This window comes from Cupressus sempervirens, chromosome 6 (genome assembly GCF_028749045.1).
Source record: "Cupressus sempervirens isolate cs-2001-9-10 chromosome 6, ASM2874904v1, whole genome shotgun sequence".
Lineage (NCBI taxonomy): Eukaryota > Viridiplantae > Streptophyta > Pinopsida > Cupressales > Cupressaceae > Cupressus > Cupressus sempervirens.
Window position 1 is genome coordinate 83,278,692 of NC_143123.1, and position 26,602 is coordinate 83,305,293.

General features: G+C 36.1%; 1 pseudogene; it reads left to right on the top strand.

Annotated features, from left to right (window-relative positions):
• The first annotated feature begins 6,290 nt into the window (after positions 1–6,290).
• The window catches only part of LOC149551274 (zinc transporter 5-like), a 59,742-nt pseudogene continuing 39,430 nt past the window's right edge, over positions 6,291–26,602 (top strand).

The window sequence follows — 26,602 nt, forward strand, 5'->3', positions numbered from 1 at the left end:
TTGAATTGTTCCAGGAACAATTTTTTGAAACTATTCCAATCTCCAATACATCTAGGTGGAAAATTGACGTACCCATTGTAGGTGACTTCCCCTAAAGAGTAGAGGAATAAATGAAGGACCACATCCTCATTGGCAATCTGCTTTCGGTTGCAAATTTCTTTGGATACTTTAATGTGGTCTTCAACAGTTCGTGTTTCTCCATAGATAAACCTTGGGCAAAACATTTTGGGATTCTTAGGGAGGTCATGGAGTGCACCTCTCAAGTTTATTGATGAATCTACAACATTTGTAAAAAAGGCCATTGGAGGATTTTGTGGACCTAAAGGTGCTTGTTGTGGAGGTGGAATGATTGCAGTATGTGGTGGTCCACCAGGTGGTTGGAGTGGAGGTGGAGTTCAAGAAGATGATGAAATTTTGGGTAGAAGTGGTTGAATTTTGGGCACTCCCTGATCACCGCGTGGTTTGCAAAAGTGGGTAAGCTTGAGAAACTTGTGTGCTCTTGGTGAAGATCTTAGTGCTTGTTAAAATGAGGATTTTGGGTTGGAACCCTCCAGTTTACACTAATTCTAGAAAAAGTGTGCCTCTACAGAAGTACACTTCCTCACAAATTAGGTGTGCTACATAGTTTTGCACACCTATACACCTATGTAGTTGCAGATGTGTGAACTTGTGCCCCTACACACCTAAATTTCCCAACAACTCAAAAAATTTCTTGAACTTGTAGCAAACTCAGAATTTCACAAATAATATAGAATTTCAAAAATTTGGCAAATTTTCTTTCCTTTTACAAGAATCAAAAGTGTGGCCCTCCTTCTAGCGCCACTTCTATTGAGCTATCATTATACATGATGCTAAACGATAGGAATTCTTGCAAACTCCTCTCTTGAAAAGCTAATTTAGTGAATCAACTCCAAGGTTTTAGGTTGATCTTGTGATCTACTAGAATCCATTCAATTGAAGATAAATTTGATTGTTCATAAGGAGGCCTTTGCTGGTTCATTTTTATTTCAGATGAGATGAAAATCTACATGCTACTTCAAAATAACACATGGAAAGGAACTATGTTTTTTTATTTTTATGTTTTTCTTATGAATGCAAGCTAATAATGTAACTAGTATGAATTCCTATTCTAACAAGGGGTTAACAAAGAAAATGATGAAACTTGAAAGTAAATAACATGAAATTGAAAATTCCTAATGGACATAAGTTATGGAGAATGTCGCATCTACTAATTAAGCTTTCAAAGAGATTAGTAAATAACCAATGAAAGAAGGAGCAATGCTTCCTTGATTCCACTGATGCAATCATTGGTGAGAAACTTAATAAGCATATGATATTTCACCATTCATCAAATCACAAGGCCATAGGAAGTGCGTTCATGCAAGATGACAAAGTTATCTAGGCACAATTTGATTATTTCTTCTCAAGCTAGTTACACAACTGAATTCATCAAAACCATAATAAACACCAGAACTAATGAAATGCACAACCAAAAACAAAGCAATGACTCAATCACAATTCCATGAAAATAAATCCACAAAATATGACACATTTAGGCAAGAATTACTACACTCCAAATGCAAGCACCAAAAGCATAATTTATTGCAAAATAACAGTGACTCTCATTACATATTACAATGGGGTATTTATAAGAAATTGTCTCCTTAATTTGTGTTGACAGTGAGAGATATCTTTATGCAATAAAATGCATTTAATTAACAAAATAAACTAATTATATAAAAACTACAATCTAGTTGGTGCTAACTAGGACTCCATTCATATTTTATTCATTAATTGCATGCATAAGCCTTTACATGTTTAAAAATAAAGAATTATGAAAGAAGAAAGAATGAGAAATCTCCGAGTCGAAGTGGAAGTGTCTGGTAGTGCCAAAACTAGAAGTTGATCCTTTACTGGGCATTTGTAAGAGTTAAACTGTTGTCAGAATGTGCTTCTAATGCATGGATAGCTCTATTTTTAGAATGGTAGTTAATTGTTGGTAGAGCTTTCTGAAAATGCATACCTACTAACCTATGCACTTGCAGAGGTGCACACCTCAAAATGATCCAAAAATTCAAAATTTTACTAAGTGTCAAAAATGAAATTCTGGCATCTAGGTTTTGTACTTCTTCATCCCAAAGCTATGCTTTGATGTTTGCCCTTGAATTTCTCTATAATCTTAGCAATTTTAGCTAAATCTGGTGGATCTAAACCCTCATATTTTTCCTTGACCTTTTACCTATAATTGTCTACCTTAGTCTGAGTGTCAGCAAAATTCCCGAGTTTGGTATCCAATTCTAAAAAAGCTACTTTAGTCCTAAAGGCTTGCCAAATATCCTCATCATTGGAAGCTTCCACAAAAATCTTCTTAAAACTTTCCACTACTACCTCTATAGGCAACAACTTCTCCCATTCTTCATCTCAAAAATCTTTAGGCCAGCACCATTGTAATGCTTCTTTACTTCCAAAATTTGCTCACAGGCTTGGTCCTTGAGCTTATGAATATTTGCATGTAATGTTTCCATTACTTTATTACTATCATTGATCTTCTCTATCCAATCATCAATAAAATCAAATTCTTCAACAATATAAACATCTACCAAAATCCTATACCTCTGTCCCTTTATTGTCTGCAAAATTTGCAAGTCCTTGCTCCAGGCCCTTACATCATCCATAATGCTAAACTCCTACTTCAAAATCACTACCATCTTATTCACATTCTCCTATGTAGCGTGTAGTAACTTTAGGTTGCCCTGAATTATCAAAATTCCTTTATCCTCAAAAATTTCATGCCAGTTTTGACAAGCTTTCAAAAATGGATCTACATGTACAGTTGCCCCTTCTCTAAGTATGGTATTCAATGTGTCCTCGGGGTGCTCAGGATCAAGAGGAAAAACCACGTTGGCTAAATATTCCCTTAGGATCTCATTTTTCCTTGAAAGTATTCAGAGTTTGACCTATTCTTGCTCAATCATCCTAAAGACTTCTTTGATTCCCATGGTCACCTTTAATCAAGTCATATCCTATGTGGGTCTTCCCAGCATAACCTCTTTGAGTTGATAATCTTGGAGACCAAGTCTTTCTATATCTGTGTCTTCAAGAGGAACAACCATTTGCATAAACAACTCTTGGTCCCATGTATTGGTGACAAATGCCAATGGTCTTGCCATATGCAATAGGGACTCAGGCTTATTTAAAATCTCTACAGTCTCAAAAATGTCTTCCTCATTGGTGTGGAATTGAGGTTTGGTACTCCTCATTACTTCCTTCCAGAGCCATCTTGGGATTTGCTCAACCGAAGACCTACCTCTCGAGGATGAAGGATTTTTTTCTGCTACCTTCTTCCCCTTATCGCTCCTCCTTAGAGTACCCCCCCTTTGTGAGGGCTCTCCTTTTGCAATCTTTGTCTCAATAGAGCCTACAACTTGCACCTTAGTGTCTTTGGAAAGTGGTTGAGAATATTCCACCATTTTCCCCTCCTTCGACACTTCATCAGTCACCATTTGTTTTGGTTCCTCCCTTGTGATGGTTCTTTCTAAACCTATTCCTCTTCAAAATTCTGGGGTAGAGGAGTAACCAAGCCCTTATCTACCATTGTGACCTGTGGTGGAGATGGAGGAGTAAGATCAGGACCTTGTAAATTTGGTAGCATCTGCTTCCAATCTTCTTGTTGAGGTTCACCTGTAGGGGTATCCCTTATCTTATCCACAATTAACTTATTTTTGATGGGCATAAAATCAAAATTTGACATTTTGAAAATGTCATCGCCCTCTTCACTTTAATGCTCATCCACCCATATTGTACTTCATCCTCCAAAAAAGAGATTTCCAAGGGTCTTGCTAGGGTGGATTGTGATGTACTTTTGGTACTTCTTCTTTCTTTCTTTGTGGCTCTAGCTATTCAGGTTCTTCTTTGCAGGGGTAGTTGTTCTTCTTCATTCGTCTCCTCTTCTTCTTCTCCCTCTAGTATGGTCTTGAGAACGGATGGAAAAGGCACCATTATCTTGGTTACCCTTTTCCTTTTCTTCATTCAGATTTTAATCCTCTTTTTTTTTGTGGAGGCAGAAGGGGATGCTAGCTCTTCTTGTGAGGGAGGAATGGAAACCTACTAACTCTCCCCCTCTTCCAATTGGTTGGGCACAAAAGGAGGCAATTGAGGATCATCCTAGACTTGAGCAGCTTTAATATCCTCAAACCCTTGTACACTCTCCTCTTCCTACTGGGAAGGTGCTTGTGCTTTACCCTATTCTTTCCTTTCCTCTCTAGAGGATGATAGTATCCAACTAGGCAATCAAGTTGGTATACTATCTCTAGCCTAATGGGAGACTGGGCCACAAAGGTAAGAATTATAACTTTCTTCCCTCCACCTTTCTCAGGGTGGCCTTGAGCGTGAAAGATCACAGTATCAGGTATTGGATCAAGCTGAAAAGACTTCTTGATCTAATCCTTTGTCATTCTAACTACATGCCTCACCCCATGATTAATATCATCACCCTCCTCCCTATCAACCTTGGCATTTATGATGGGCCTCTCTCCTATTTTTTTCTAGTTGAATAGGGGGTCCAACAACTCTCGTTAATCTTATTGCCTTATTTCCTCTAGAATTTTCAATTTTAGAGCCTTCTCTACTATGTACAAAGTCATCCTACAATAATCCCTTATGTGGACATCATAGTCATTTGTTGCATTCATCCAATGGTCTTTAATGGAATCTTTATGGTGGAACTCCTTGCCAAATAAATTCTCCACTTTCTTGATATTATCAAAATAGAGCCTAGGGGAATTGTACTCCTCGAGGGAATAATTCTCCCACTCCCACTCAAAGGACATAATATATTGTTTTTGTTTCACCTGGTATGGTCCAATAATAGGGGCCATGTCCAATAGGTTCTCCTCTATCTCTTCACCCTCTCATATACATATTCAATCTGTCGTGTAATCTCCAATAACACTAGTTTGTCACTTGGATAGTTGGGAAGCTTCTTGTGGTTGACAGATGCACCAGTTACCCACAGATATGTGAATGTCTTAAACTAGATGAAATAGGCCCCTAGAGCCATTATCTATGCTTTTACCTCATCAGATAACCTCTTTGTGTAATCACCTTCTATGAATCAGATGACCACAAAAATGAATGCATCATTCATGATTATGTATTCCTTTCTCTGTGCTGAGAGCTTCTTCCTCACTAGTTGAGGGTAGACAATGTAGGGCCAAGCATTATGATCCTACATACTACCTCTTTTTTATAAACTGGGGTAGTTTTTCACCCTTTTTGCAAGTAGATATACCATTTAAGAAGTCATATAGAACTTCTTCTTGTTAGAGTAAATAATTAATTATTAATTATTTATTATATTACTTAAGCTTACTTAGGTTAATGCATATTTAGTATTTAATGCATGTATTGGTTGTTGTTGACAACTCGGGAGTTTTCTCCTTTTTTAGCATATTCCACTTTTTAAGGATATGTGCTGAGTTGTCATTTTTGTCCTCTACCTCCTTCCAGCTTGTTCTACAAGCTTCCATGAGGCCTTTTTAAACGGTCTCTCTCTCATTGTAAATCAATCCATTCACATAGTAATTTCATTTTCCTATTGTGAAATATTTTCTCTTGCATTGTTTGCTTCATGCTCTTGCTCTTTCGATTTCTCTTCAGCAAGCTATTTGCATGTAGGTGATCTTGGCGACTGTGGAGTTGGATTTCATCAACTCTTACATGGTATCAGAGCCTCCCTGCTGCTTCTTGTTTGAAGGATTTTTGAAGCCATGATTTGAAGTCACAAACCCTAGTTTGTTTGTGCAATTTTTCTTCAAATCAGGGGTAGAGAAAATTTTTGGAGCACTTTCAGCCCAAACGGACATCACCATTGGATCCGGAAGGCCATTTACAGTCAAAATTCATATAAAACTTTCCATTTTTGGAGACAGAGCTCCGGAAGGCAAAAAAAAATTTGTTTCGAGGTCTGGTCGTACCATCGTACGGACGCGCAACAGTGCAAAAATTAAAAAATATATAAAACTAGGCACTGCCGCAGCAACGCCGACGCACCACCGCGGGGCCACCCGATCTCCGCTCGCGCGCCTCCGACGAGCCTCTCCGCAAGCGGCTCCCGGCGCGGTGCCACCCAAAACTCCCACCGCGCGGTGCCACCCAAAAGACAGCGGCGCCATCGGGTTTTCCTCCTAGGTGCCACCGCCACCGGCAATTTTCATCGCTCCGCCGCCCTGCGGCCTATCCAACCACATAGCGACACGTGGCGCTGTCTGCTCCCACTCATTGACCGCCACATGGCTGCTGACAGAGATTTGCTGACATCATATCCCGGTCGGATGATGTCACTTTCCTGGCGTGTGACATCACCTTGCCGTGACGGATTTTTTTTGCCAGCGACAGGTTTGTGACGGGCATACGGCCGTCAAATTTATGCCCTTGTCTGTAATTTTCTAGCAAGTGCTTTTTTGGAGCAACAGTCAGTTTTTTGGCTATAACTTGAGCATACGGAGGTCTTTTTCTGAACCGAAAGAAGCGTCGGAAAGCTGACTTAGAGATGGACACATTGGTGCTAGTTTTTCAGAATTTTGAGTTCGTTTGAGCTTTCATTTTTTGTGTCAAAGTAGAGGCTTCTGTTTCCTCTTATTCTGCATCAACAAATCCAGGTTCCTTTCCAGTTTTTTGCTTTCCTTAGTTTCTTTTTTGTGGTATTTGGGAGATATTTTTGTACGTTTGTGGGGGGTTGTCTTTCTTTTCTGTAATTTACTTTAGTTAAGACCCTTCTACTTTCGTCTTCTTCTTTCTCTCAATGGCGGATCCATCTATATCCCGTCTCACACCACACAACTACCACACATGGAAGGCACAAATGACTAGACTTCTAATGTCAAGAGGTCTATGGTCTTGTCTGGATGAGCATCAGCCTAATCTCCAATGACCTTATGAGATTCTATAGCACAGGAACAAGATGGATGAAGCCATGGGGCTTATTGCACTCAACATTTCAGACAGCTTGTTGTTTCACTTGGATGGTTTGACTACTCCACGGGCTTATTGACTGAGATTTCAGACTTTGTTTGGACAGGTGAATGAGTTTCGAGCACTTCAGTTAGATGCAGAATTGACTTCTTTTTCACCAAGTAGCTTTCCCACCATTGAGGACTTTCTAGTGAAGTTCAAATCCTTGCGTGCAGTTTTACAAGGATGTGGGAAGAACAAAACAGATGATGAGTGTATCTTTTTGATACTCTCAAAGTTAAAGGGATAGTATCAAATCTTCTCTTCCACTTTCTACTCCACTATGGATGCCTTGGTTGATAGACATAGGATGCCTTCTTTTGAGACATTTTGTGATCGGTTAACCCATGAACAGTCCAAGATTACCCAGATGGATTCACTTTCAGGTTCACAAGCACAAGCATTACTTACACAGGAGCAGACGTCAAAAAAGATATCTGATCCCTCTTCTACCGGTTCATCATCTTCTAAGAAGAAGGAGAAAAAGAAGACTGAGACTCCTACCTGTTCCTATTGTGGAAAAGGATCTCATGATGAGGCACGTTGTTTTCAGAAGAGATGTGATGGCTATGAGAAACAGATTGCTGATTTACAAGCTCTCCTTCAGAAGAGCACTATTTCTTCTCCATCCTCTTCTACCTCACAAGGGTCTTCTTTTCAGGCTTCTTCCACCTCTTCAACATCTACATCAGATCTTGGAAAGGGTCATGCATTTCAGGCTTCCATTGCATCTCCTTCACAAGTTCCTTGGATACTGGATTCAGGTGCTTCTCACCATATGACATCTTCTCAAGGTGTCTTCTCCACTCTTGAGGCTTCTCCTATTCCTCACATTCTCATGGGGAATAACACTGCCTTACCAGTCCGTGGGAAAGGTTCAGTTCACATCCAAGATGGTATATTCAATGATGTATTGTATGTTCCATCTTTGTCTGCTAACCTTCTCTCGATTTCTCAGATTACACGCAGTGGATCAGGGAAGACAGTTGAGTTCACTATTGACTCAGTCTTCATTCGAGATCGTGCTACAGGAGAACTTATTGCTATAGGGGCAGTTGATCCTTCCACTCGTCTCTACTCTTTCTCACACTTTGGTCCACAATCTCCATTGTTGGAGCACACTACTTCACCTTCGCAGGAGCATCGTGTGGTGCAGTCAGGACACTTGAACCTTTGTATTGTTCCTGAGATCCCTATTTTGATTGCCACACCACAACCAGTTGAGGGCTTTTCCTCTCTACAAGATTCTCCTTCCACTCCATCTGATCTTCCAGCTTCTTTTATTGAGACTCTAGGTACACTTGTTGCAGCTACTTCAGTGGACATTCATGACAATGTCATCACACCTGCCTTGGGGATTCCCGTTTCGGTTCCTCATACATTCTCTTCTGGACATCAGCTAGGCTTTCCAGTTGCTCCTCTCACGCAAGGATTTCCTTGTTACGTGCCTTTGTTCCTTCCGAATTGGAGTTTCATTGGTTCGATCATTTCTATAGGAGCTCCATCATTATGGGGGGGGCTGGTTGTACTTATGGTTTTGAGAGAGTTTCTTGAAGCATTTCTGGTGGAAGTTGTCCTTGGGGGGATTGGTTTAGGCCTTCCTTCCTTCACTTCATGTTTTTTTAGCATGTTGTTTTTACCTCTTTTTGGAGGAGGGTTTTTCCCACAGGGTTTTCCCTCTTTCTCCGTTTTACAGAGGTTGCATTGTACATGGGTACCTAACATGGCCTCCTTGCCGGGACCCATTATGCATTTCATCTTAGTTTTAGGAGCTTAAGGCATTCCCCTAAGTTGCACTTAAGGGGGGGTGTTAGAGTAAATAATTAATTATTAATTATTTATTCTATTACTTAAGCTTACTTAGGTTAATGCATATTTAGTATTTAATGCATGTAGTGGTTGTTGTTGACAACTCGGGAGTTTTCTCCTTTTTTAGCATATTCCACTTTTTAAGGATATGTGTTGAGTTGTCATTTTTGTCCTCTACCTCCTTCCAGCTTGTTCTACAAGCTTCCATGAGGCCTTTTTAAACGGTCTCTCTCTCATTGTAAATCAATCCATTCACATAGTAATTTCATTTTCCTATTGTGAAATATTTTCTCTTGCATTGTTTGCTTCATGCTCTTGCTCTTTCGGTTTCTCTTCAGCAAGCTATTTGCATGTAGGTGATCTTGGCAACTACGGAGTTGGATTTCATCAACTCCTACACTTCTTATCTTTAACTACCCCCAGTCACTCACACAAGTTCTCACTCAAGGTGGTGGACTAGACCATTGGCATCCTTGTTGTCTTGATTGTTTCAATGAAATTGACCATGAAAGCACTGAGGTGGCCAGCTATTGGTAGACCCATGACTCTACTCAGAAGAATGATAGAATAGCCAATATTTTCCTTCACGTATCCCCTAGTCATGTCCACCTTTCCCGTGACCCTACCCAAAGAAGTCTTCTTAATGATGTAAGAGGATTGGATTATTTCTATCACCTCTTTCTGGTTTTCCCTATACCACCTCTCCATTGCTTCATAAGAGAGTCTTATGAACTAGTCTACCCTCAATAGATGGAAGACCCTTTCAATGTTGTTGGGTCAGAGGTCAAGAACCATTTCTCATGTCACACTCTTTACCACTCTCTCTTCAGAAACAAAATGTTGAGCCAATGTCATGATAAATTTTGCTGATAGCATTGATACTAGATGTGAAGCAATGCTTACCAACCTAGAACGAATCAAGGCGGATACTAGAGCTGATCTTTTAGTGAGTTTGTTACAAATTCTAAGGAACTCTCCTAAGTCAATGTGTCCTAGATCAGTGTCCTTAATCTCTGCATAATTTTTTTGGAACCTTGACTTCAATAGCATGCCCTGGAACTTGAACACAAGGGGCCTATGTGCCATTTTCTCTCCGAATGTGGATCCCATTATATTTGCACGACACAAGAATAGTGTTTATTAGTTCAAAATAATGAAAACACAGAAATAAAAATGAAAAAGCATTAAATTCCTCTCCAATTAATTATTAACAAAAAAATTTTAAAAATAAAACTAATTTGTGACTTTCTATTTATTTATTATTTTAATTTTTTAATATATATATATATATAATATTTTTTATTTTTTATTTTAGTTTTTTAGGTCCTTCAATTATAGAGGCTTAGTGTGCACACATAGTGAAGGCACGCATGGCAGAGTGTATGTGTGCAGTGTGAAGTGATGGATGTGCGGTATGATAGAGGCATGGTACGATGTAGGCGTGTTACTAGGGTTTTGCAATGGCACGACGTGGTGTAATGCAATAGAAGGTTTCACGATGGCATGGCATGATAGAGGTACGCAGCACTAGGTGCAGTGACAGGCACGATAGAGGTATGCGGCAGTGAGTGTAGTGTGGTGTAGCAGAGCAGAGTGTTCATGGGTGCTCGTAGTGAAGTGCGCCATGGCTAGGGTTGTGCCCACAGGTGCGCGTGGTCAAGTGTGCATGTTGTGGTACACACCAACAACGAAGTCATGTGCGTGAGTGTTTGCTCACATGGAAAGGTACATAGTAGTAATGTGCAAAGCTCATTAAATGGTGGTGGGGGCCAAGTGTGGCATGTGTGTGGTGTAGTGTGCACACAATGTATTTCATGCACCTTATGATAAGTGTAGAGCCTGGAAGGGGGGAGGTAGGTGTGTGCATAGGAGAAGACCGTCGCCGAAAACAAAATGTAAAAAATAGTGAAGATTTTGGTGAGGGGCTAGAGTCTATATAACCCCGCCCACCCATGGGGTGTGCGACACGCCCCTGTGCAAGTGCGTAGGTGCGCATTGTGCACCACTATGGATGGTGCGCCCCCCATGTACCATGTGAGGTGCGCAGGTGCAGAATTTTATTTTTTTTTAATTTTTTAATTTTTTAAAACATATTTTTGTTTAATATTCTTTTTAGATTTTATATTTGTTACGTCCTTTTCAAATTTTTCAATTTTTTTATTTTTTATTTTTTTTATTTTGCAATTTTTTTATTTTTGCAATTTTTCTTGATTTTTACTTTATGACTCTTTAACATTTCCCAGACTCTGAATTATGAATTTGGGGACCTGAAAAAAGTAGGGGGTCCCCATTCCTAGTAGGGAATGGGGCGTGCATTGTGGAAACACAACAAACCCCAATATTGTGAATGACTCCCCTAACACTATCTCCTCCTTGGTTAAGAAAGATGGTCTAGAAAACCTAAAGGCCCCCAAAAAAAATCTTGTATTACAGGATAACAACAAATATTTGGTGAAAAACAAGCCTCTAAAGTTGGGAATGAAAGAAAAAGGGGTTATTACTTGCAAGGATCTCTAGAAGCTAAAAGACAGGTGCAATGCCATGGGGGAGGGCTTCACCCTCTTCTCAAAGTTTACCCTTAAGGTGACTCATATGACTACCACCACTCTCCAGTTATTGACTAATGTGTCAAAGGAGGAGTGCCTAGGGAAGGAGGACTCGAAGCTTCTCTATGGCTTCTTTGTTAAAGAATGGGCCAACGTGCTCCTAGTTGGGAAAGGAAAGAAAAAAGATTCTAGTTAGTGGCCTCTTAGTTTCTGATGTGTTATGGTACTCTATTGGTTTTCACTTTCCATCCTTTGGTGATGGTTTTATTTTCTATGTTGAACTTATTTTTGGCTATAGGTGGTACAATGTGATGACCACCTATATGCATTTTGATAAACTATTAAATGTTGTTGGTTCTAAGGGTAGGATCTCTAGTACTTTAAATTATCATTATCTTGTTACTTATGTTTTTGATGTAAATCTTTAAGGGTGGTGTGTGTGGTTCTCTAATGATTTTCAGTTGGATTTTCACTAGTTGTGTCATCACTATTGTAAAGTGCCAACCCCCTAGTTTTGGCTTCTTTTATATGAAAAACAACCTTAGTTCATTTATTAAATACACTATCTCACCAATTCTTATCATTTACACATTTTAACCAATTTGTAAATTGAACTATGTATGTCTCAAATCTTAATTCTTTCACAAAGTGTTTTTTTTTTTACACTCTGTCATCACTATGATCTTTAGCTTGGTCATCACTGAGTATCTCAGTCTCTACTATTTTGACTTTCTTGACTTGCACTTTCTCGCTCAAATATCTTTGTCCTTGGTCGCTTCTTCAATTTTCTTCTTCATCTTTTTTGGCCATTACTATCACTCAACTGATACTATTTTTCTCATCTATTACTTGAGCTCCTTAATCTTCTGCTTCAACCTCTTAATTGACTTAGTACAATTTTCACTTAGTCAAGCTTAGTGTTTTACTCTCCTTTTCTTTCATCAATCATCTCTTCCATACTTCAACTTAATTGTCTTCCTTTTTTTATACAATGATCTTACAACACATTATCTTGTCAACGACCAATTGATCAAGTGCCCATTGTAATTCCATCATACTTAACTCTTGTTTGCTCAAAAAAATTAGCAGCTCACCTTATCATCTCTTCGTTTGAAATTATCTTCATCAATCAATATATATGACACTCAATACTATTGGTAAATGTCTTACCAATAAGGTTTGACATGAATGACAACATAACAATTTTTCCAATTGTGCTTTCCAACAATCTTCCTCTTTGGAATTGATGGTAACACCTTCAGTTACTATGCAATGGAAAAATATTTCTCATGATTTTCATATATCAAATCTTCATTAATATCCTTAGTTTCATTATGATTCTTATCCATGCAATTTTCTATATGCTTTAAATTCTTTCCTCTATGATACCAATTGTGATTCTTCATGATGACACCAATTGTATTGACATAACTCCCTCTTTGATATACATCTCCCTGATATGCTTCTCCCTCTTCTTGTAACTAGAAGGTAGCTTAGCACATATCATACCATATTCTCTCCCTTTTATTGGGTGGTAAGTGTTATACATTTCTCCCTCTTTGAAAACAATACCAAAGACATTATCCACTATCATGTACACATTTCCTTCTTTATCACTTTCTGTCTACCTAATTTTTCATAATGATTTTTGTTTTATTTCATCTTCTACTTGCAACCTCAATCAACTCATATATTTCTCCTTCTTTTCATAGCTTTAGACAACTCCTAAAGTGTGACCTCTTGGATCAGACTATAATATATTTTGATCATGATAGTTGATGCAATGTTTCCTCTCTTCTTAGTTTTCTTTAGAGAAGGGAATGGCCCCTAACTTACCTCTTAAATACTTAAATGCATCCTTAAGTAATCCCTTAGTGAATATATCAGCTATTTTCTCCTTTGTGTTCACATATTCCAATCTCACTTCTTTGTCTTGCACTAATTCTCTCAAGTAATGATACTTAATTAAAATATGTTTTGTCTTTGTGTACATCATAGGACTCTTAGATATGTTTATAGCACTTGTGTTATCACAATATATCACCATAGGTTCAATTATTTTTTCCTTCATACCTTCCAACAATTCCTTGATCCATACAATGTTTGAAAAATTAACTGTTGTTGCACCATTTTCAACTTCTACTATAGATTGTGAAATACAATTTTGCTTCTTACTTTTCCATGAAATTAATCTCTTTCCTAGAAAGAAAGCTCCTCAACTTGTACTTTTATTTGTCATGAATGTTTCTAGCCCAATCAACATCTATGTAAATGTTTTTCTCAAACTTGTCATTTTTCTTGTACGACAAACCATACTCTTCTATTCCTTTCAAATATCTCAGCATCCTTTTTAGAGCCATCATGTGATTCTATTTAGGATTAGCAAGAAATATTGCAACAATACCAACAACTAATGCAATGTTAGGAATGCTATGTCTTGGCCTAGTTTTTCACCTTTTACAATTTTGTTATACTTTACAATGAAAAACCCTAGTGTTATGTTTTAAAAAAAATTGTCAAGTCCATCAAAACCCTAGATGAAATCTTTTTAAAATTTCATAAACCTTTGTTTTGATACCCTAGCCCTCAAAAGTAATGAAAGGTAATATTTTAAATGAAATTGTGTGGGATACTCTTATCCTAAGTTCTCGTTTTCCAAAATTATTTTATTACTTTCTGGGAGGTAAAGCTTTTCACTTTAAGCATGCCCTAACCATGGTTATTTTCTTAAATGTTTGGTGAAGCATCTTAATTGTGGTGGTTTATTTGTTCTAGTCGTTGATCTTGAAAAGGTCAACAATGGTCGCATGCCTGCAAGATGAATTTACTTGATATTGATGTGAAGTGGGCAAGCACCTTGTTTCTAGATAGCACTTGGTGACGTTGGGTCTTAATTGCACCACAAATATTGGAGCTTGTCAATACTTTGTCAAAAAAAATTTAGGGCTATTAGTAAGGATTAGTGCACGTTTGATTTTTCAGCGAATGTCATTGATTAACGCCAAGTAGTGGGGTTAGTTTTTGCTATCTTATCGTTAAGCCATTGATCTTTGAGATATCAATGGTGGCATATTACCACTTTATAGAGATGCAAAGATTTTAACCAAAGTGGGGAAGCACTATGGTGACACCTATCCCTAATAACATCACCAAAGATACCTCATGCAATTCAAAGAACACATATTATGTATGTCATTGATCTCGAAGAGATGAATGAAGGGCACATGCCTGCTATAAGAATGTGCTCAAGGTTTATGTAATGTGGGAAAGCACCTATTAGACACGTGGAATGTGATGAGGTCATGGGCTTGCCGTCTTTGAAGGATATTAGTATAGTATGCACAGTTGGCACTTATTAGACACATTGGTGCAAAACAATGCATTTATTGGTTAGTTTGTCTAAATGGATCTTAAAAAGGCATGATTTTATAAAATTGTTGATCTTGATAAGATCAATGGGTAGCACTTACACACATTTTCAAATTGACTAAACTTTAAACAAAGCAGGGAAGTGCCCGCACACCATGTGGCAAGGTGAGACCTATCATAAAGAAGATTGTTGAGTCATGCCAAGGTGGAAAAATGTGATGAAATGGAATGTAGTAATTAGTAAAGCAATACACATACTTGCCAAGTTGGAGATGAATTTACTAGTGGGACCAAATTTTAAAGCTTTAATTGTAAAGTTATAGTGATCTTTTGTGATCATCGATCTTTGGGAGATCGACAATCAGCACTTCACCACATTATGAAAATTACTAAACTTTAGTCAAATCAAGGAATCACCTACATGATACATGATAGGTTTTCAAAAGTTTTAATGTAGTTTTTCTAAGTTTAAAATAGGTCATCTGATGCTTTAGGATCAATGGAGGAAATTCAAATTTGAGGCATGACATGAAAATTAACTATTAGAAACATTAATTTTATTCTATGCCACTTTGTGCAACCTTAATGTTACAGTAGAGTTTGAAATTCACCATTATTGAGCTTCAAAATCAAAAAATTATCAAAGCACAAGTGTTTCCAAATCTAGGACACAAAATTCTTTAGGGTTTTTAGTAAATTGTAGAGTAATTTACTGAGAAAATTAGCAAGAAAAAGGCGGCTAAGTTGTCTAAAACTTCTAAAATTTGAAAAATTGTAACTGTGTTAGGGTAAGTTGAGAAAATACCTCCTCGTAAGGATTTTTCTAGCATGGTGGATTACCTAAAAAGAGCAATGCCTACTGATTTTCTTAAACAAATGCCTCCATTAGTAAACAAGAAAATAAACGGTAGAGAATTTATCCCAAAATACCCTATGTTGTTAGTCAATGAGGGTTGTTATGATAAGGCAATTCACTTAAGAGATGTAGAGGTCTCTGTGGGAGGTTGAGAACTATTTAAGAAATGGTTTGCAGAAAAAAATTTTGGATACTCCAATGAGTAATGTTTGGGAATTTGATACAGGAAAATTAATTATTCCTAGAGTCTTTTTCGATAGTGACTTATTAGCAAATATGGCTAAGAAATATGATCCAATTACTAGGATTGTTAAAAACCATGTAGGGGATAACCCATTTAGGGTTTCACTTGAATTAATCAAAGAAGTGTTCAAGCTTAACCCTAACCATGTTTTCCATGAGAGAATTTATATGGAAGATTTTCAAGCTAGGTATGATGCTTAGAGGTATACCTAAGGGGAGGACCATTGCAAAAACATTTTTAAAAATTGGATCATTGCCTCTGGTCACATTGAATACCCTAGAACCCTTGCTGAAAAAGTATTTTGATCCTAGGACACAGGTCCTATATTTTTCTCTCTACAAGATATTTTTAATGTATGAGCAAGATCACATTTGAGGTTCTATTGTTCTTATCATAGCTCAAACTTTGTAGTTTTGAATGAGTTCAATTCTAGATTTTGCTATTTTTCTAGCTGAGGAGATTCACAATGGATTACTTGGAATAGCACAAGGTAAGGTTACTAGGCCCTTTTTTTGGTACTCAATGTTAATGTACATATGTTTGTATTAACGAGCTACTTTATTCTCCGAAGAGATGAACTTGGAATTGGAGAGAGATGGAGAATGACTCCCAGTCCAATTGTGGTCTGCAGACATGACATGGAGTTACATATGCCAGTTTTGTCGAATTTGACAGATATTTTGCTTCAAGGATTAGATTGCTATTGAGAGGGGATAGCCCTAGAATACCATATCCCTTATTAGAATTGATAGGACCTAAGGATCACGGCAAAGGGTTTTTGGTAAGTCATAATTGGGGGGATATCATCCCATGTCCTTTTTCTACTATTTTTAGAGTTTATGGTTTCTTGGGAAAACCCCATGTGCTACCCTACCATCCAAAGGTACATTCTTCCCAATGGTTACTATTGTGCATGATTTTGTGTTTGTCAAGAAGGGATGGAGGAGTTCGGGAAATTTTTTGGATAAGTATCAAATGGCCCAATCATATGCTCATTATATTGATCTAGAGGGATTATATGACCTTCTTGGAGAAAGGACTAAAGTTAAGGCTTAGATACAAATTGTGTATTTCCTAAAGGATGTCATCAGAAATATGTTTACATTGCAAGAACAAAAGTTAGAAAAGAAAAGTGGATAGTTTAAAGAAAATTCCTTGACTTTATAAATGATTTTGAGCCCACATATAATCCTTTAGTAGATAAGAAATATTGGGGGACCAAAATGGACATGTTGATGAATAATTTTGCTAGGATAATGCAAACCTTGAATGATAAAAAGGACATTTTTGGCAAAGACACATCCAAAAATAGCTATTGAGGTAGAGAGGAGATTAAATAATAGAATGATTCTAGCCCCAGATCAATATACATTGCAAAGAAAAGTTGGATATGTTGTGGCTTAGAATGTACAATATATCCCTCCTTACAAGAGGCCAAGATTAGAAAGCCCATCTAACACAAGTGCCCCCAAAAACAAAAGTTAGAACAAGGATCATCCTCTCAAGTAGATGAATACTCACCATCCTAGACTCCACTCAGAATAGATGATGAGGCATCTCTAAGAGAACAGTTGAAACAAATTGGAGGGGAGGGGGAGATTGTGATTACAATGGTTGATTTTCAAGGAGTACCTAAAGAGCCTCTTGTGCTATCTTTGGATCTTACTATTGTAGATTTTAGAGGTAGGGAGATAGACCCTATAATTATACAGGCCTCTAAAGAGTTCATTGATGATGAAAATTTTGTAAAATCTAGGGCTTTTGCATAGTTTTTATGGAGAAGAAATATTGGCAATTTTGAGGCTAAATGCAAATCAATAAAAGTAGAGCAACCAAATAAATTGGACTCTGAGATTGAGGAAGAGGTTAAGGCTAACTTCATAGATGAGTTTGCACAATTGACCCCTAAAGGGGGAAGACAGTTATTGAAAGAATCAAGAGTCTTGATATTACTTGAGTGGGACATAGCTAATGCTATGATTTTTGACTCTATTAGAAAAGAAGAGGATGTCTAGTACAAGATTGGGGAGGAAATTTTACAAGCACGTAGAGGAATAAAGTATAGCAATGATCACCGAGCATTGGTAATTTGGTCTGTTGAAAAAAGAAATAAAAATAGGATACAAGAAATTTCAAATGCTGAGCATATAGGCAATCTTATAGTATACTGAGAAAATGAAGTGGATAGTAAGGAGAGAAGTAAAATGACTAAACAAATGGTGGATTTTGGGACAGTGGTTGTTGGGAAAGAAAAACATAAGTTCCTAGAACTCAATGCCAAGTTTGGAGAAATATTAAAGGCGTATGAGGAAAGAGGAAATAGGATACAATAGCTAGAGACTCAAGTATCCCTGATGGATAAACAATTGGGAAAGAGAAAAGTAGGAGAATCTAGTAGGCCTGTAATTGTTTATCCTTGCCCCCCAACTGAGCCATTTTAAGTCAACTCCAATTGTAGATATGCTTGACACTCTACAAAGGCTAGAGTTTTATACTACTAAGGAGTTTGAGGAGGAAAAGAATAAGCTATGGGCCTTACATGTTGAATTGAATAATCAATATGAAGAAAAACACAAAAAAAAAAAAAAAAATCTTATATTTAGTAGATAAGATTGACTGGCCAACATTTTATGAGCAACTGGTGAAAATCCTAGATATGTGGAATGAAATAAGAAGTGTAGAAGACACTTTAAAGCCTATTATGAAAAAATGGGGTGGAGGAGATAAAGATATCACCCTTTTGTGTATCTCAATTATTACTCTGTATTGTGAATAGATAGAAAGAACATTTGATATGACTAGTAATTTGTCTAAGTTTGATGAAAAGAGGGTGGTAGTTTAGAAAATAATAATTATTTTCCTTTCTAGATATTTAGGTGAGAAATTTGATTTCTTTCCCTGGGCCCTTAAAAAGATTGATAAGATAAACAGAGAGGAAGAGTGGGGAAAAGAGCTAGATGATTTATTGTGCCAAAGGAGGAATGAAGTCATAAATGAGAAGGGACATTTGATATGGGCAATGACAAATGAGGAATTTGTTAAGGTGTAGTTGTTCTATAATTCCATCAGGGAAGAATTTATTGAGATAAATCAAATAAGAGACTATGTGATCTAGAAGTAGTGTGATATCTTAAGTTTTGATTGGCCTAACGACATAGTATTCAACAAATAGATGGATGATTTTGGACACTCAAAGCAATTGGAAATAGAAGAAGAGGATGTGGATTAGGATAAGAGTCAAATAATGGATACATTAGTGCATGCAGAGGAAGAAAAAGAAGACCAACCAACCTTAGTGGTAAGCATAATGGTCTCAACTGATGATGTGGCAACTGAGCACACAGGTATAACTATTGTTTTAATAGTGCATGATGATGAAAATGGAGAGCCTTAGGCTGAAGTAAATATGCAGGAATCATAGGTAGACACATCACTAACAAATCTAATGGCTACATATTCCAAGGAGTTATAATAGCAAAAGGGGCAATCATGAAATTTGTAGAATCTGAAGTTATAGTGAAAGGTGGTCCCACAATAGAATGTTTATGATATAAAGTTTTTCTATTGCACAAATTTCTTCTTTTATGGCAGTAACAATGTAAATATCTTTTTTCTAAAGGATAGTTGTCAATTCTGTATGCCTGAAGCTTGTTGCATCTCAAACTATATAAGTGAGATCCCAAGGCTAGAGAAAGGGTCCGAGTCATTTACAATTTTAGTGTTACTAAGTGTTGTTAGGTCTAGTTCCTTGATGCAAAATTTATGATGTATTTTCTCTGCAAATATTTGAGAATACATTCATGTAATATGATCTTAATGTCTTATCTTAAGTCATTTTTGAGTTTTGTCACAATTTTCATATAATTTTCAAAGTAAATTAATACAAAGATGAACTATCCTCATATCTTTTCTTCCTGAATCTTGTCTCCATCTTCATTAACTAGTTATCTCAAAATTGTATAATCAAAGCTTGTTAAATTGAATGCAATTAAATCAAGTTGTATATCATTTCATTATTTCTTTTAGTTCAATGAATTAAGTAAATGCTTTAGTGAAGTTGATAGAATTTCCATGATAATAGGAAGGATGTGTATAAGAATGAGTTTTAGTGAGAATCATTGATAATATTGATTGTAATGCAATCAATTAGGTCTGGAAATTGGATAGACTATAAATCCCAATGGATGAGGCACTAATCCATTAGTTCAACCTATAGATGGAAAAATCATGATTAAGCATCAAGCATATAACCAAATTAAATCAATTTTACTTTAATTTTCGAAGAGTATCAAAGTTGGTTTGCACTTGTTTAGATTTAACCTTTGAGTCTTAGTCAGTTGCTATTTCCCAAAATTACTTGTAAATCTAAGAAGAATTGTGACCAATCTGCTATAAGGGATGTGTATTGTTATATAATGTCATCGAATGAGTGAGATATGTATGTAGTATCATGTTATAAATCTTTCATCCCTCAAGTGCACCTACCTTGGTTTTGCAGAACCGAAAGAGTAGAAAATCTTTCTGATTTTGTTGAAGTTGGGTCTAGATCTAAAGCACATATAACTCTTTATGGTAATTAGCTAATCCTTAGGTTTTTGTGATCTTTTTATTTTGGTATTAATTTTTTTTTTCTTAATCGTGTAAAAACACCAGTATACCAATCATTAACCTATTCAATGTTTGATTTACTTTAACAGAATCGTCATTCTTTAAACTTCTATGTACAGTAACCAGAGGTGTTTCAACTGGTCATGAATCTTCTATTCCAAAGGTCTTCAATGTCTCCTTGATATACTTTGATTGAGTAATGTATATACCTCCTTTCATTTGATAAACTTTCAAATGAACAAAGATTTTAACTTCTCCAAACATTGGCATCTCAAATTTTATTTTCATCTCATTCAAAAATGATTTGCACAATAAGTAATGTCCTCCAAATATGATATCATCAATAAAAATTTCATCTGGTAATATCTTTTTCTAATATTCACTTTTCAAGGACATAGTTTTGTTTTCATTAGTTCTTGCAAAACTAATTTTCAACAAATATGTGTGTAAACTTTCATACCATGCACTAGGGGTTTGTTTCAAACCATATAATACTTTTTGAAACCTACATACCATGGTCCTCTTGCAAGGTTCAACAAATCATTTAGGTTGTTCAATGTAGACTTCTTCTAATATTCTATTCCAAAATGCAAATTTAACATCCATTTGATATTATACCTCAAAACCTTTGTAAGAAGTATATGCATGTAATGTTCTTAGTCCTTCTAACCTTGCAAATGGGGAGAATGTATCTCCATATTAAATTCCTTCTTCTTCTTCATATCCCTTACATACTAATCTTGTTTTATCCCTTACAACTTCGCCTTTCTCATCCAACTTATTTCTAAATACCCACTTTGTTCCAATCACATTCTTATCCTTTGGTCTTGGTACCAAATGTCCATGTCTTGTTCTTCTCTATTTGATATATTTTTTCATTCATTTATTTAATCCAATCTTAATTCTCCAAAGAATCTTTAACTATACTTGGTTCAAACTCATATAATAAACATGTATCATTCTTCAACTTATTTCTTTTCATGACTCCTGAATCTTTGTCTCCAATGATTTGATATGGTGTATGGTGTCTTCTCACATATTTTGTTAAGATGGATTAGATCTTCTTTCTCCTTGTGGTAGTTCATTTGGTCCAACTGTCTCATCTTCTACAAGTGTTTCTTGTTGTAAAATGATATTGCATGTTTGGTGTTCAACCTCCTCCCTTTGTGACTCGACTCCTACAACCTAATGCTTGATAGCTTGCTCAGACTTGGCATAGCTATTCATTGATGCTCGATAGTTTCAATTTTTTGATGCTCAACGATCTATTTCTTTCATTTAGGTAAGGTACTAAGTTCTCCTTCATATATGTATACAAAATTTCTATAATCATCAAGTTCTTTCATGCAATATTCTTCATTATTTTATGAAAATTTATTAACTCTAACATTTGCACTTTCCACAATTTTATTAGTGTTAGTATTGAAACACTTGTATGCCTTTCTTTTGGTGGAATATCCTAGGAATATACCTTCATCACTCTTTTCATAAGGTTTTCCTTTCCTTGCATCTTTCAATATATATCATTTTCTCCCAAAAACTTTGAAATATTTGACATTAGGTGCATAACCATCCCATAGTTCAAAATGGATTTTTTTTGTACCTTTCTTGACTTGAACTTAGTTTAGTGGATAAATAGAAATACTTACAACTTCTCTCCAAATTTTTTGTGAAACATTCTTTTCCATCATTAGTGTTCTTGCACAATCCATGATTGATCTATTTCTTCTTTCAACTATTCCATTTTGTGGTGGACTCCTAGGTGCTAACATTTGTCTTTTGATTCCTTTGTTATTATAGAATATATTGAACTCGTCAATGTTGGTTTCCCAACATAATCATAATATTGTTAGTTAGTAAAAACTACTTAGTCATTTACAAGACAAGGTTGGTTGGTAATCACTGCAACTGAGTCATCCTATATAGGTTGAGTGTTTCAAAGGGGGACTTGTACATATCCAAATTTTTAGTTATAATCAAGCAAGTCAATGGTCACCAAGTACTCTAGTGTGTGTGGAGCTAAGTATATTAGATGAGCAGTATGTATATGTTGAGTTAGCAGAAGGATAGTGTATGACGAGTTGACACTTGTGCCGACTATAGTAGAAGTCAAGCGTCAACATATGAGTTTCATCATGACCTAGAATCATGATACTTCAAGTGTCAAGTAAGCCAACTTTGACATAGTTTTTTAAAACTACACAAACATCAAGGTAAACCATTTTTGCCAATATGGAGATGCCTTTATTCTACAAAGGATTTTATTATGGAGTAAATTACACATTTGATTAATGGTTATCAATCCCTATGAAATTAATCTAGCCAATTAGATAAATGCAAGGGCTAAGCAGAAAAAAGATGAATGTAGATTTTTGATCTTGATTTAGAAGCTTTACTTGATAACTATTTAAGGAAGGTCTATGACATAATTGCATGTATGATATGTGAATGTGAATTTTGAAGTGTAAAGCATAGATAATATATATGTACAAGTGAAACAAGGGAGAGTGATTGAGTATCCTAGAATTGCAATGAAGAGCAAAGTAAAGTTTAGATCATATCAAACCAGTGATAATTTAGTAAAACAAGGAGATTTATAACTAGTGTCTTAGTGTAAATGAAGTATCAAGTACTGATTTACTTTAATAGGTGATCAACATGTAAATATTGTAATAGAGTGGTCCTAATAGGCCATTGTAAATCTCCTAACATATTGCTTACTTAGTTGTAAGTTTTAAATCCTCTGATCAAGGTAGACTTAATAAGTCTTGTAAGCTCTTAACAAGGTAGACCCCTCAGAAGGTAGATCATTAGAAGTGATCAACTAGTAGCCCTAATAGGAAAACTTTAATGCTATAGTAGTAAAGATTTGTGGGTACCATCCCCACCCTAGTTTTACCTTTGTGTTATGTGTTGATCATTTGTTTACATGTTCATGGATTTGATTAGTTGTTAGATCTAATACATCATTAAAGAAAATATTTACTTTATTTATTGTATTTCTGATTTACCCACCCACAATATCCTACTTTCTCATTAGACTTCCAAAAATTGGTATCAAAGAAAAGTTCTCTTAGAAGAATTATAACCACTTGAGAATTAAGATCTTAGAGATGGAGGGCTATAAGTTGGGAAAGATCATTAAAAATGAGAAGCTTGATAGAAAGAGAAGAACTAAAGAAATCCTTAAAGAGAAGGAAGAATATGGAAATCCAACATAATGACATAAAATATTAGGAGAAAGACACTAAAGGTCTAATTGATGATGGAGATTCTAATGAAAGTGATGTAGCAATAGCAAATCTATTGGATAGGATGTTAGGATTAAACCACGGGCAAAAATAACAATTACATGCAAATATAACCAATAATAGAAAATAATAGATCACATAGAAAAGAACACAAGACACCAAGATTTAATGTGGTTCACCCAATCCTTGGGCTATGTCCACCAAACAGAAAGTATGATTTTATTACAATCCAGTGATTACAATCCATAATCCCTTACAGCCCAATACTGCTACGAGAACAAATTTTTGCATCACTCAATATTAAAACACCTAACCCTAAGCCCTTTTATATAAGTAATTTCATGCCTCTTTAGGGTTACAACATGTTGGCCATAGGTCAGCCATATGTTAGCCATATGTCGGCCATATGTTGGCCACAATGTTAACTACAACCCAAAAATAATTTTTCGGGCCGATGCGCCGAACCCCAAACAATTTATGATGTACAATACTTCCCTGATTAGTCACAACAAACTAATAATCTCCCACTTGGGGACTGATCAGACTCCACACTAGACAACAATCTCTCACTTGGAGACTGATCCTATAGCAATACCGCTACCACATGGGGCTTCCACTGGATCAAACCACCCTGGACTCTGGTGTTCTTTTGTTCATGTTTAGTCTAGAAGATCAACCAGAGCTGAAGAGGAATTCAACTTCTCCCTTGTCACTACCTTTGTAAACATATATGTTGGATTGTCATCTGTATGTATCTTGTCCAGCTTTAACTATCTATAATCCAAAATGGATTGAATGAAATGGTACTGCAACTGAATGTGTTTTTTCTTTGAATGTAGAGTTGAATTCTTTGTAAGATGAATGGCACTCTAACTATCTATAAACAAATAGTTATCCCTCTAAGGGTGTCCCAATTCTTCCAAGAGGAACTAAAGCCATATCATCTCCTTGGCCACCTTTATAGCAATGACGTACTCTACCTCTATAGTGGATAAAGCATTACCCTTCTATAACCTAGAAACCCAGCTCATGGCTACCCTACCAATAGTAAATACATAACCCATATTACTCTACCTATAACAATATCCCCTACCAAATCTGAGTCAACATAGCCCTATTAATTAGTAGTAGAGCCCCCAAAGTGTAAACACTTATCGAATTTTTCTCCCAAATATCTAAGAATCCATTTGACTACATTCCAATGCTGAATTCCTAGATGACTCATATACCTACTAATGACTCCCACTACATGTGCAATATTTGGCCTTGTACATACCATAGCATACATCAAGCTTCCTATAGCTGAAGCATAGGGTACCTTTGACATCTTATCCTCCTCTTCTTATGTCTTGGGACACATCTCCTTAGTAAACTTCAAATGACCAGGTAAAGGTGTGTTGATAGCTTTAGCATTCTCCATAGAGAAACGTTGTAACACCACCTCAAAATAATTAGCCTGAGATAGTGTCAATCTTCTATTCTTCCTATCTCTACAAATCTTCATACCAAGGATTTTTTTTCTGCACTAATTGGCATTTTAGCCCCTTAATATGATCCATGTTAGACCTAGATACAAGCATATCATCAACATATAAACATAAAATAATGTAGCTATCATCATCCAACCTCTTAAAATAAACACAATGATCTAAATGACACCTATTGTATCAATGCTCATGCATAAAACTGTCAAATTTTAGATATCATTGCCAAGGTGCTTGCTTCAAGCCATATAAAATTTTTTTCAATTTGCACACTAAGTTCTCCTTACCTTTGACCTCAAATACCCATGGCTGATCCATATATATCTCTTCATCCAAATCACCATGAAGGAAGATTGTTTTAACATCAAGCTACTCTAAATTCAAATCTTCAGTAGCCACATTACTTAAAAAAATGCGAATAGAAGTCGTCTTAACAACAAGAGAAAATATCTCATCAAAATCAATTCCCTTTTGCTGTGCAAATCCTTTTATGAAAAACCTAACTTTAAATCTTTGCTTACCTCCATACTCTTCTTTTAACCTATAAACCCATTTATTCTGTAAAGTCCTTTTACCTACAAGCAACTTGCATAAATCCCATGTCTTATTTTTTGTCAAAGAGTCCATTTCATCTTTCATTGTAGACTTTCACTAAATCTTAGTATCCACCTGCATAGCTTCAACATAACATTTAGGTTCACTAGCATCAATAAGTAAAATAGAATACAAAGAGGGAGAAAATCTTTGTGGAGGTCTAGTTTAACTTGGTCACCATCTAACATTCACTAGTGTGTGTGGTAGTTGTTATTGCGATTGTTGCACATCATGAGGAATTTTTGGAACATCATCTTTTGGAGTATCATCTAGCACTACATAATCATCTTCTTTATTCTCATGTTGTTGCAATAGATCTTTGTACAACACTTTCTCATTGAATATGACATCCCTGCTTCTTGCAATGTTATGATTCTCAAAATTCCAAAGCCTATAAAGAAATTCATTAATTCCATATCCAACAAATACACATTTCTTTAACTTAGCTTTCAAATTGGTTATATTTTTAGAATCTATGTGAGAAAATTCTTTATAACGAAAGGTTTTGAGAAAGGAATAACTCACCTTCTTACCAATTCATGCTTCCTCTAGAATACAACAACCCAAAGGAGTAGAGGGACCTCTATTAGTTAAATATACAATAGTGTTGATAGCCTCCGCCCACATGTGTAAGGGCAACCCACCATGCAACATCATGCTCCTTACACACTCCATTATAGTCCTATTCATGCATTCAACCACTCCATTTTCTTATGGAGTCCTTGGAACAATTTTTTGTTTACAAATACCATTAGTGGAGCAATAATTTTGAAATTCATGACTACAATACTCACCACCATTATCAAATCTGAGACATTTTAATTTCCTAG